Source organism: Apostichopus japonicus, chromosome 3 (genome assembly GCF_037975245.1).
Source record: "Apostichopus japonicus isolate 1M-3 chromosome 3, ASM3797524v1, whole genome shotgun sequence".
NCBI classification, from domain to species: Eukaryota; Metazoa; Echinodermata; class Holothuroidea; order Aspidochirotida; family Stichopodidae; genus Apostichopus; species Apostichopus japonicus.
Window position 1 is genome coordinate 28,156,188 of NC_092563.1, and position 14,376 is coordinate 28,170,563.

General features: G+C 37.5%; 1 protein-coding gene across 5 annotated transcripts in view; it reads right to left on the reverse strand.

Moving 5' to 3' along the window:
- Nucleotides 1–14,376, reverse strand: part of LOC139965718 (zinc metalloproteinase nas-15-like) — a 95,606-nt gene that overhangs the window by 57,745 nt on the left and 23,485 nt on the right. The gene's annotated exons all lie outside the window — the stretch shown is intronic.

A 14,376-nucleotide genomic window follows, 5' to 3' on the forward strand; every position in this document is an offset into this window, starting at 1 on the left:
CAAGGAATCACAAAGCCATTGGCATTTTTTTCCATAAAATTTATCCAGTGGGATTCTTAAGAAAATTGAGGCCACAAATGTTAATGTCACTTTAGGAAGGTTGTTTTCAGATCAAAATGAGTTTCCAAGGAATGTGCGTGAACCCTATATAAATGAAACATATGGCTTCATTAATTAATTTATTTCAGTTCATACCCTTGTTTCAAGAATACCTGAATTTAAGACTTCTTTTATCAAATTATACTGTTCAGTCAACAATAAGTTTCTTCAACCATTATAGTTATATGTCTTGTTCAAGTTCAGTTCATTCAACAATAAGTTTATTCACCCATGATAGTTATATATGTCTTCTTCAAGGTCAGTGAATAAAGGTGTTCCATGTATTACAAAATACAGTATTTTTCTTTATTTCAAAGGATGTGATGTCTTAGAGTTTTTTAGAATTCCAACAGTTCTTTTTCATTATTGCCCAACACGATCTAAGAAACCCCCAACAGTTGGAAGTGGTTCAGGATTAACCCAACATTTGGTTGTTGCAAATGCCCAACAAAATCCATGAATTGTCCAACAATTGGGACAAATTTAGTATACACCCAACAGGTGGCTAAATGAACCGCTCAACAAATGGATACATTACTGGTGCCTTAACCCATACGTTGGTTAAATGATTTGCCCAACAAAATGAATGACCCACCCAACAGTTGGGGAAATGGATAACCTGAACAGTTGGGTAATTCTCCTCCCAACTGTTGAGAATTTATTATACCTATTTGGGTTGGTCAATTTTTGCCCAACTTTTGAGGTTGCTGAATACATGCCCAACGTTGGTTAAAAAGTTGGGTAAATTTTGCCCATTATTTTTAACAGTGTATCCAATATATATTCAATATGCACCTGCAGTTTGCCCCTGGTCCTCAAACTAGGACTCGCTATGGCGATCGTGCATTTTCTGTTACTGCACCTGCCCTTTGAAACTCCCGGTACGTGTAAGCGCACCCCCCCCCCATCACCACTCCAGACACTTGAAATTTTCAAAAGACATCTTAAAAAGTGCCTTTTTTCTTCTTATTGTTTATTTGCTTTGTTTCTATTCTCCTTTGTTAAGCGCTTAGAATCTTTTGTATTAGGCGCTATGTAAATGTTATTTATTATTATTTATTACAAACAAGAGCACGCACAGACGCGCATATGGTAAAGACTGTTGTGAGAGGGAAAATCCGGGCACGAGGAGGCAGCTATACAGTCAGTGTGTGTTTGGCATATGGGGCACTACATATAAGTAAGGCAAACGTGCCAACAGAGGGTTATACTATTTTCTTCACAATGTCACGACAATTAACATTGTGACACTAATTACTGATTAATTGATTGCAACAAACTAGCGGTATATCTCGGCTACTGGTGGCGTTCGCAACCAACATTTATAAGTTATCGTTCCACGACCCAGTTAAGCGTTCGCACCTTTAACATCCGTCTGTAATAAATGACTGTATATGATTGATGGATACCATCTGTCATTAGAATCGAGGTCGTTATGTTATGACGGCTGCGGGATGTTCTGTCTGTCAATCGACAATTTCCTCATATACCCTCAGTCCATACAGCTGGAATAATTTGTAAGAGTTAATTGCTGGTTTGAGACTGGTCTTTAAAGCAGCTGTTTGAACTTGATCGTAAGTTTAATCGAACCTTATACCGAACTGAATGTTAGTCAATCTATTACAATTCCAACTTATCAAAGTAAGACACCACCCACATATCGGGGACGGAATGGCCTTCCGGTCTACCCGCTCGGAACCGATCTACTGGCTCGGAACCGGTCTACCGGCTCGGGCTAGGCTTCATTTTAGGTGACGGAGGTGCCTATTGTCTCTTGGTCGTGAATGGGGTTGGTTGCCCCCGAGGCACTTGAGGTAAGGCCCACGTTCCGCCGCTTAGATCGCTACAGCTTGTGTCGTGGTCCCTGTATTGTTCTCACACACAGACCTCTGAGACCAAACGAGACAACAGATGAAGCAGAAAATTGCCATGTCATTTTGAGCTGAAACTTATAGCTTGACTGCTACTTTAAATCCGTCTGGATAAGTCGGCTCTGACGAATTTGTTGCACAGGACTTTGTAGCTACAGCTATATCATGCACATATATGGTGATAATACTATAATACCCAAGGCGCAAACAATGGGGGTAATTAACAAATAAAGAACAATTACTGACCGACTTGTGAAGTATTGTTTATTGACGGATTGTGTCATGTATATATATACACCCGGAACGTCACTAAAGTGCTGAATATTTAATATTGATTTCAAGAGATAACTGACCTTCATTTTGCTGTATTGATATTTTGGTCTCTATCAACCCCTTTAAGGTTTTGCTTGGAGCAGTATATATATATTTTTTATGTAACCATGTGTACATTATCTCATACACAGAATGGAGAAAGCATGTAGGCATGTATCCCTCGTTTTTATTTAAAGAGAGAGCGAGACCTTTATAATATACAGCATGGGCACGAACACTTAAAATTTCTACCTGATCCCACTCCCAGCCGCGTTTGCCTTATATCGGAAATTATGACGATGTATAGTTATTATATGATGGTTTAATTATTGCAGTAACATGGATGCCATTGTATGTACTAATGTATGTATGGATAATCTATGGTCACAAAGATCAAGAACTCAAGAAGCAATAATTCATTACTAAACATGCGAACAGTTTACAGCTTTGCTAGTCAAGTATCATTCACTGATTTCAAACAGCATTTATAGATATACTAACCGCGTTGATCACCGAATAGATTTATCATCTATAATGAATGACCACTGCTGCCCTCTTTCATCTATAATGAATGACCACTGCTGCCCTCTTTCATCTATAATGAATGACCACTGCTGCCCTCTATATTTCATCTGCATCAGATGAGCTTTGGTAGTGGCGTAATTACTGACACCAGTTTCGAAATACTCTAATGTTAAACAGAGTACGCAAGATAATAAAAAGCGAGCTAACTGTGATATGTTAATACCCTTGCATTCATTGTGTTGTAAACTATATCCATTACCACTTCGCACGCAAATATCCAAAGAAAATGCTCTCGTTTTGTAAAGGATATACAGACGTAAAACGAAGTATGTTAGTTTGTATTTGGCCTTGCACTTTCTATAGGGATATATCCATAAATTTGTAGCTGTGATAATAAGGTGTTTCAACGTCATCAGCTCATGAATATTCAACAACTTGTTTAGTCATCACATACTATCGTATCTGTTATAACCTTATAGAGGCAAGTTATTTATCCTCTTGCGTTATTTTCAATATAGCAGTGAAACTTTTCTGAAGACAGACAGACAGACAGATAGACGAGCGGATGTATGATTGACTGTACTGACTGCTGAATATTGAAAATATCTTTAAGTCTTTGTAACAATTTAAAATTAAATCATGAAACGATACATCATTTTCGAAACAACAATGTGAAAGTTTCGTAAATAACTGAAATCCACAAAGGTGCACAGTAATTCCTTATTCTTGCTGACGTTGTGTAATAAGGTAGTATAACTTATAGCAAGTTAGCAGACACAGTTAACATCTCCATGAGTAGACTATTCTTTGGCAGATGCCACCAATGAACCCCAGAGGCCTCAAATTTTCTAAAACGTTAAGAATTGTTACCTTAATATTTACACCGATAAGATCAACTTCAACTCAAAAACTTGTAAATTGGACGATTGATGGCTTGTATTCCCTCTCCGTAAACTTGTTGCAGTAAATATACTTATATATATATATTTATGGTAAAAGTGTGTTTAAAATATTTTTACTATGGGATTGAGGGCTTTCGTGACCTATGACCTGTCCAAGCTATTAACAATTGGCACCTGTGAATAAATTGTTTATGAATTCAGACATACCTTATTTTTTTTCTACAAAAAGAGAAAAGAAAAGTTGTCAGTTTTAACGGTTTGTTTACTCGGGTGTACAAGTTTTATGTACCATCTGCATACCGTTAATATGGACCGAAATGAGAGCCACTGCTGGACACACATGGTCAGTCTCCACAGCAGGCTATCAGATTAGGGTGTCCGCATATATAAAGCGCGAGGCTCGGGTTCAAATCCCGGTGGATCCTGGAAAAGGATTTCCAATGTTCTATACGTTTTTTCCAACTAATTCCAAGTAGTTCGAGTTTTCCAAATAGGTCTATGGGTAACATTATTATATAACAGTATACAGCAACATGCACTGTACACTCTATGTTCTGTTAAAGTGTTGAAGTCACACCACACAGTAGAGTTAAACTTCTGTAAATTAATTCACTCCTGTGAAGCCATGTATGTATAGTACAGCTTCCAAGTAACAGTAGAACATTCAGGGGTTAATAGACGGCATAAAGTGCAACGGGTGCACATAACTATACAACACATGTTCACACCATGCATGAAGTAGTTCTAGTTCAAACTCCCCCGTAGTTTTGAAGGTATAGTGAACAAAATCCTGGCGCGTTAAGGTTGCAAAAATACTTTAAAGAAATCAAAAGGTTTTTCTTTTATAATAGGATGCTTTAGCCCCTCCCCCAAGGTAAAAGAAACCTTTATTACCCTCTTATTAAGCTGATACAGACGCCAGCGCGAGAACTTTATTTTAATCATGATTAATTAAAGTGTGCGTTTTCTAATTATCGTTTACAAACAGATCGCTTACGTTACAGCCCAATGTTATCTACACACAGTAAAAGGCCGCTTATCAGACTGAACATAATAATATATAGGTAACTTATGAATATAACACCTGTCCTAAGTGTCAAAGTTTCTGTGGCAATAACCTAAGAACTTACGTTTAAAACAACACGGTTAACCGGTTTGGCAGTTACCTGATGATTTAACCACACTTTACCCATACATGCCCTTACAACGCCCTTATCGATGTAAAACTTTTTTATTTTTGGCTCTGTTTTTTCAATGATGAATGTATAATCTTCTTAAGGCGTTAAGCCTGTTATGTCAAATAAGTTGATATACCTAGTACAAGTGCCTTAGGGAACAGCGATGCAAGATAAAGGCCTTTGATTCGATGGAATTTGGAGAATTTCATCGTCTTCGAAATTCATGACAACGGTGAAAAGACGACCTAGATCAAATAATATCAAATTATATATAGTATGATATGCTCATCATATACTTTGCAATATGAATGACCTGGTGCAGCATAAAGATCAGTGATACTAAAAAGGGGTATTTTCAGTCTAGTTTGGTCAGAACGGGTCTAGATTAGGACATCCGAATGACATAAATGTTAAGAATTCCGACCTCACACTATGTCTAGACAGTAAATCTGTGTACTGGAATATACTCCATTTGTTCCTGAACTGTGATTCACTATAGTGCCTCATTCTGAGATTTAAACAAGGGAAGTAAGTTAACCAACCACAACTTTAGCTTGGTTATAAGAGTATATATTGAATTATCACTATAAGTGATGTCGGGCAATAGCGTGGAGTGACCCCCAAACCTTACTTCCTCGGGTCATGACCTCAAATGAAAACAAAGTTAAAATGACTCTCCTTTGGGATAAGTAACCCAGTCGTTTCAATCAGATAAATCTAACCTATTACAATTTTAAAACAGAGAGTCGACCAAGGACAGCTAACCGCAAACTTCATCTTCACTGTTAGCTTAGTCAATCTTTTTTTCATGTAACGGTACTTACTTGTCGTTTTGGTTGCACCTGTTCGAAGGCAGACCAAAATGTGTATGTTAAGCAACCAAAAAATGTACCGCAACTTAATTTGATTTCCAAAAGCAGATCACGGCATTTATTTGTGCATTTCAATACACGGACGTCGAGGGTAAAACTATATACATCTATACACAACCATTTCACAAAGTGCATCACAATTGATAGACGGTGAAGATAAAACGATATAATACACACAACCCATTCACAAAGTGCATCACAATATCGATAGACGGTGAGGTTAAAACGATACACACAAACCCTCACAAAGTGCATTACAATGGATGGAAGGTAAGGGTAAAACGATATAATACACACAACCCTACCACAAAGTGCATCACAATTGATGGACGGTGAGGGTGAAACGTCTTGATTTTGATGTCTAATGTCACATGACTACACTCTATAAAGAAGACCAGAGAGCTGACAACCTTTCCACAAAGTACATCACAGTTGATGGACGGTGAGGGTGAAACGTCTTGATTTTGATGTCCGATGTCACATTACTAGACTCTATGAAGAAGACCAGAGAGCTGACAACCCTTACACAAAGTCAAGGTCAAAGGCATGAAACGTTCGTCGTTTAACGTCCGTAGTACTGTCGTATTGAGCTAACCCAGACACCTGCTATGGCGGTGTATTTTACTAATGATCACCTAAAGTATGTGTTCTATATATTACATAATCGCTTTCAACTGAGATCATTCATGTCCAGTAATGACGGCAACACTTTGTACTTTATACAGTCAACCAAAATTACGAAAATTGAAGAACGAAGCACAACACGCTAAAAAGCTTTACTCTCCCCCTCCCCCGTCCCCAACCCCAATGTGGCGTGCGGAGAGAGAAGGGGAAGGCGGGGGAGCACAAGACAGACACCTAATAATTGTCGAGCTTCACAAAGGCCTGTAACACTATAGAAATAATATCAATGGTTTCGTTATCTTTTTGCCTTGACCATGTTTCCTGTCTTAGATGACTCGATGATTTATCAACGTATTCCACCAACACACCATTTTTTTTTGCAAGAATAAAATGTCATTTCTGCAGCCTTAGGTGGAACTAACCCCTACAGACAAAGATTGGTAAATGATACATAAACATAGCTATACGTAACACAAAGGTATAAACCATATACGAATACAAAAATGGGGTGGTTAACTCTCTTTAAATATAGGCTAATCCTTTAATCCTTAAGGGCTTCTTATCGATGTAGGCTATTGAGGTTGCTTGAGTGGTCTCTTTTAAACCTCAGCGAGTAGATGGGTACATATTGGGTTCAGAAAGCGGACAGAGCCGAAAAGGCAGAAAATGGGCGACTGTGTTGCTAACATCTAGCGTGATCACACCTGGAGAATACCGAGTTTCTCTGTAAACTGACAATTTTAGTTCAAGGCCATAGCAACGGACAAGATGTTTCAATAACGCAGTCCAAACTGACACATTTTTATTCTTTCTATATACTAACAATTTATTCTCGCAATAATAAGTACTTCATAGGTTTCTTTATCCTTGCCAGACACACAACAACAACTGCATCGACACACTGAAGAATAGAGAGAAAAGAATGAAAACTATAGCCACTTCAACTCTTATACTGATTTGGGTACTTTCACGGCCGAATCGATTCTTGAACAATGACCAACACAAACACAGTTTCTGAATTTAATCGGTGGTCAGCGAAAATTCATCTCTAATTGGCTACTATGATTGGGTCGTTAGTATCTCAGTTATAGGATTAACATAATGACCATTAAACATTAGGCTTCGCGATACTAAACGAATCTTTGTCTGTTCCGAGTATAAGGTCGCGTAAAGTGGAAACTTTACTATACATCAGACGGTTTCGTGCTAAATTAATTGATAAATTGACTGATCTGTATTAAGTTTAACCGATAAAGTGATGCTAAGGTGATGATGGTATAACCTGTAACCAGCTGGTGCTAAAACAGGCAAAAATCGACGTAAGATCTACTAGAACAATGATACCACAAATAAAAATTATAAAATTCAAACCCATATCGTTATAACCACCTTGTATCAAACGCTCACCTCCCCTCCCCTTCCCCCCCCCCTTACATCACCTCTTTCACCCTTCCCCATCCCTCATCCCTTCCCTCACGCTTCATATCCTTAAAAATGTGAGCTGACTTGATTTAGAGCGTCAAAAGTTCAATATTTTTCATACGTAGGTTTGTCTGGGACTCAAAAGATCATATCTGCACTGGGAGATAATATTATTGCCAGGTTACAAATTGAAGATCAGGAATCGGTAGAAAATCAACAGACTGATGATATCCTCTTATCGTGTTTACATATACATAAGATTAAACTATGAGGAGTCATTCACCTCGGGTGAGAAAGTTAAAAAGTACAGTATATAACATAGGGACGACGAAAAATACCGATCTATATCGGAAGTAATCAAAAACCGATTGGTGAAGTGATTTAGAGCATCAAAAGTTAAATACTGTTCATTTTTTTATGTTAATATGTCATGTTTCAAGGCCTCTTTAAACACATGAAAATCTCACACAAAGAATTATATCGTCGGGATGCTTGTGAACTTAATCCCTTTATTCAGTACTGACCCAAATTCTAGTTAATCATGTTTAAGTTGCTGTAAGTTCACAGAAGTACTGTCCTAAAGATTCTGACCTTACAAGTTTTGGTTGCAGAGTGCGCAATTAGACAATAAAGTCTCAGTGAGGATGATCCTAACAATACGAAGATAATTGCAATTACAATGAGTATTGAAAGTTTGTGAGTCAGTGACCAGTTTTTGACCTTCTAGCATATTAGTGGTAAAGTGTTGATCTTTAACTAAGCTGAGTGCGATTTCAGGTGAACCTTCCTTGCTATCAACTTTTTACCAACGGAAATCGACCCCTTTTTAAAATTTCATTTCATTATTACCTTTTTGGCAAAATTGGCAAAATTAACGATACCAATAACAAAGATTTGTTTACTTTCACGCTATGCGCAAAAGTAGATTACCGTTTGTGTATTTTTGATTGCTTGTTTGTACATCCCATGACATTATTCATAGCTAAAAGACTCTGGCAAATAGTCGAAGTTATATCGCCAATCGACCTGACAAAAACGAATTTGAATTCTGGTTACGGTATAGGACAATAGTGTGGCAATATATATCATAAAGCCTATACTAAACATAACGAATCATGTAATATAGAAGTATTAATACTAAAAAAATAAACACAACCAAACATAAGTTATGATGCCAAATTTGAACACGCCAGTTGTTCAACCTTACTAGCGTGTGGTTTCAACTTGGGGTGAAAAGTTCACACTCACACAGATCCATTTACCAAATGTTATAACGACTTGGTAATTATCTTATATATGTGGTCGTGCTGTGATAATCGGTGGAACTTAAACAGTTTGAGTTAAAACCATAAATATTTTACTAACATCCTTCGGTCAATATATAAGCTGGGAACAGAGAGAGAGAGTGCAAACTTCGTTTGCGAACAGAAGTAATGTCCGGATACGAAACAGCACCAGTGAATCCTACATCCCAGGGTTTACACTTCGGTTGTCCCGCATATGTCTGATACCCATGCTCGTGCACATACCCCCTCCCCCTCTCCCCGCCCCCTTCCGACTTAAGACGACTTGTAGGTGTCTGAATACAAGTTTAAAATTTGGAACAACTGATTATTACAACAATATATATGGCATTACCCCCTGACGGGTTTCTTTTGTACCTCTTCATAGCCCTTCCATCCACCCCCCCCCCTCCGCTACCTGAGTGAACAAAGTCAGGCATGTTTCATCCATCATGTCCTCCGCCGACTTTGAAACAAATTTTCTCGTCGTATGGAACTATATACAACTTCATAAATCATTTCAGACAAGTTACGAATATCGACAAGTAAGCTGGGTCCCTGGTGTGTGGTTTCAAGGGTCAATAAGTCACATAGACCCCTTCAGCTAATGTCAAGGATTAACATTCATGACACATTATGTTCCCATTATGATCCCGAGAAAGCCCAGAGCGATGTGTAGTCAAAATATTATTGGTTGAACAAAGACCGCACTCGGCTTGGTAAAATAGATGTATATAGCAGATGTTATATATATTTATTACGAGTCATATCTTATTTCTCAGGTTTACTCTAATAATATTTTCTTTTGGAGTTAACATGGATTTTCTTTATAATATATAAGATATATTTTATATATATCTATCTAATATATTATAAAGAAAAAAAAATATATATATATGTGTGTGTGTATATATATATATATATATATATATATATATATAGTTGGTTGGTTGGCGTCTATCTTGGCGCAGAGTGCTCTATGTCCAGTGGACAGAGCGGAATATCGCTAAAACGCGTGAAACTCCGAGTTACAACTACTAGTGTTCCACTAATCTCAACTAGTATCAACATATATATATATATATATATATATATATATATATATATATATCAATATAATATATATATATATGTATATATATATATATATATTATATATATATATATATATATATATATATTATGGAGCATTCCGTTAGTACACAAATTATTTATTGCTTCCTCTCAAACCATGGTTACAATCGCTCATACTTGGAAATTCATTTCAGCTATCGCCAACGTTGTATAATGAGTAATGAGTCATAACTCGAGTATGATACTTCATACAATATTATAGCAAGTCATACTTCGAAACACTTAAAGTGCCGTAAAGCCAGTCATGTTTCGATCCATATACTGTTTACATTGTCGTAATGAGTCAAGTCATATATTAGTCCAGTGCTGTTACGACTTATGACTCAAGGTATGATGCAATTGGTTCATGCAATCAGAGCGTTATGGTCAGGTGGTAAAGACGGTGAACTTGTGATCTAAGGTTTGCAGGTGTGAGTCCAGATCATTACGTTGTGTCCTTGGGCAAGGCACTTTATCTCCATTGCCTATCTTCACCTAGGTGTGTAAATGGGTACTTGTGAGGTATGGGAAGTCCACTAGGGGACACGTAGTTGTGGCGTACTGTACTGCCCCAGGAGGTATTGTTTGAACGTTGATGTTTGTATGTGACAATTTACCAATGAACAGTGCTTTAGATATAAAGTCGTGTGAGGGGGCCCTTGATCGCAAACAAGACTGTAAATCTTCAACTTGAACTTTTTTCATACAATGTTAAAACAAGTCACACGGTACTTGGTATCCCTTACTTATTATATCAAAAGTGCCGTAAACACTGGTCGTGTTTCGAGCCATCTACTTATTACAGTGTCGTAACGAGTCATTGGTCAAGTCATCAATAAGTCCAGTGTTGTTACAAGTCATGACTGAAGAGTCCAACATGGAATCAAGTCAAGCTTCACTGGAAACATTGTTTGCCGGCGGAGAGACCAAAACCCGAAATACGAACATTTATGATCAAAAGCACACATGCACATAACACAATAACAGCTTTGACTGATATTACTGCTGTACCAAACCCAGGACACAAAATGATGGTAGCCTTTACCTCCTATTGACTGGAGAAAAAGAAGACCAAAAAAGAAAATCAGAATTTGAAATATCTTTTGCATACCGTGTAGTTTAATTGCCTTATGCAAGTAATTAACGTTACCAATCAAAACATCATTTGTTTTGAAATATCTTCATCGTTGGTATTATACGTCGAACTTGTTGATACCTGTTTAGAAAATTTCTGGTCATTGATTTGACCCGAAAGGATGTTAAGATAAGTCTCTTGGGATCAAAGTGACGTCATAAACAAGATTTGTACAAATCTCTTGGGATTCATTAAGCAAAGGAAGCAAATAGACAACTCTGACCAAGCTTGTTCCGCTGAACAATTTTGAGCTTAGTGGACAGATTTTAGGATTTATTGGCTCTGTTTTTCTTTCGAACGGAGCTACTGGTAAAGCGTTGATAACAAAAGTGCGTGAATGGATTAAAGGGGAATGAAAGGTCCTTACGTCAGTCAGTCCAGTGAGTTGAGTGTCGGTGTTTCAAACAGCTGACACACTGCATATCAGAAAGACCTATCCATAACCGATCGAGAAATTTAATCATTTATTTGATTTTTCGATGACAGTCACGGGGTAACATGACATTGACAAATCTTTATGAACTTTATTTATTAAATATTTCTACTTGCAATTAACAAATGTGTGTTTGCCAAATTTTAACTTCGACCTTTCCAGCTTACTGCCCTCTAAGCTCAGTGAAAATAACACCGTTCTATGCAATTTTCATATTAATAATCATGATTTTTATATTGAGTCATCTGTCGTTAAACATTTTGAGCTGAATAAAATTCGCCAGATTTTTTAAAGAGTCCGTAGATTCTACAAACTTTACTCAAAATTTACAAGCCCCGCCCAACAGATCATGCGCCAATCAAATCTCTCTGTAATGTTTACGACCGTTAGGCATATGACTTACGAGTGGACGATACGAGTATTATCGGTTACATTTGTGTAATGAACATGTTGATATGGGCGGTCGCAGTGATTTTACGGTAAATCGTTCGCACCATAAGGGCAACAGAAAATAAATTTCTTTCTTTCGATTGCGACAGCTTTTCTCCATTAAACCCACCTGGTCAGAATGCGTTTATAAAAATAAACATAGAATCTGCTTCGGAAGTTTGTTTACCGAAATTCACGTATTGAGACTTTAACAGTGTGAGAGAAGTCAGTTTGAGAGAAGTTGTTACTTTGACTTTTACAGCATGATTATTTTAAATTAAAAACACTTCAAATTTGACCAAAGCCCTGTGTAATGTGGCTTTAGGTACAAAGTGGAGTATACAAAGTGCAGTTATGCACATGCCTCGTGGTTAGTACTAAACGAAAGTGCCAATAGTTTACATTGCTTGTTTTCGCGGAACTATGAAAATGACTTCCGTCCAAGGGTCTCGTATGTATACTTGAAAATTTATTGAATGATATAACAATACTGTGGTATTTTAAGGTTGCTCATATAACTGCAAATAGTAAATCACATTCTTTTCCCGAAAACGAATCCGATGACCTTTCTTGACTTGAATGTGGTTCGCATATTACTGTAGACTGTGTACTATTGGTAAGCAAGTATATGTATGAATGACATAAATAGGGAGAAAACGCATTGTCGTGGTTCAGCCACTGTGGGCCGTATTTATCTGTTAAGTGGTAAACCCCCCTCAGTGTTAACCATGCACAAGTTCAGGAGTTCTGCATAGGGCTCATGCCGTGAAGATAATTACTGTTTTCAATAATAACAACAATATTTTCTTTTAACAAATATTTCACAAATGTGTCTGATTGGGAAGGTTGGTGGAAGGAGTTAAATCGACTGACATAGCTCCAACAGGCGACTATATCACCAGGTGACTTTAGAATCAGCAAACACACGTTAAAAAAAAACACCTTTTAAAAACGCGCTTTTTAACTCTGAGAGTAGTATGAACCGGTTAACGTTATATTGAATATTTTTGTACTTATATAGCTACTGTGTTAGGATATGATTCGCAGATGTTCGAATCATTTCCCTACGCGGTAGCCATTACGCCGAAAGAAATAGAAAACAGTTCACTTATACTAATACCTAAACAGGGCACTATAGTTAGGCCTATACGAAACGATCCTGGAGACTTGGGTGAGTAGAAATGACGTAATCTCATGCGGTTAGTGACCTACTTCCATCATATTGACCCTCTATATATATTGTTCTATACACTCAAAAAAGTGTGCAGAGGTAATATAATTCAAGTCAGGCGCGTTTTGGGAAACGAGACAATTGTAAATGTGGAGTATAGGCATCTGCAGAGCTTAGTTCATATTTTTGTTCTGTCGTTTGAAATCATCGAAATAAACAATGAATTTCTGGTCGACATCATATTCTACTGATTATATTACTCTTGCTTATATGTAGTTAACACGTTCGGGTATACGTCTGCAGTAAATATAGTGTGTGGGCTTCTTGTAATATAGTCTCCTATATATTACAGAGATAAGCGATCTTCATTGTCCTTCCTTCAAAAGCTACATAATGAGCCTCTCTACGTGTTACGCTACGGCTAAGCAGAACAATATTCCATCAACGACTTGCTTCATTCATCGAAATAACTCAGATTATTTTCCGACGCCTTTTCGTTTGGACATCCATAGAGACAAGCTTCAACAACTGGGAGTTAATTCTCTTCTTTGCTGTAGGCCTATTTAATAGGTTACTTACACATTCTATTGCAGCTGAACGTACTATTCACAAGTCTCAATGCAAGTAAACAATTTCTACCGTAGGCCTATATGCCGTCTAAGGTAACCAACAATTGCGCTATTGGGCCAAATACACGATTTGTGTTTCTTCTTGGCTAAATATATAAATATATGTACGGGTTTGGAATGGTAAAATATTACGATATTATTTTATCCAAAGACGGGAAATCCGAATGACCCAATGCGTACGCTGAGAGAATGGGGATGGGGGGGGGGGGGGGTCAGTTATGGCCTCCTGGAAAATATGGAAAGGCCGGCAAAATATGCATGGGATAATGTATGTTCATATGCATCGTCGATCTGCAGTAAAAGGATAAACCATAAAAGCTCTCTTCTATGACCCGACCACTTCCAAGTGAAATACTCCCACCAGCCGTAAGATTGTAG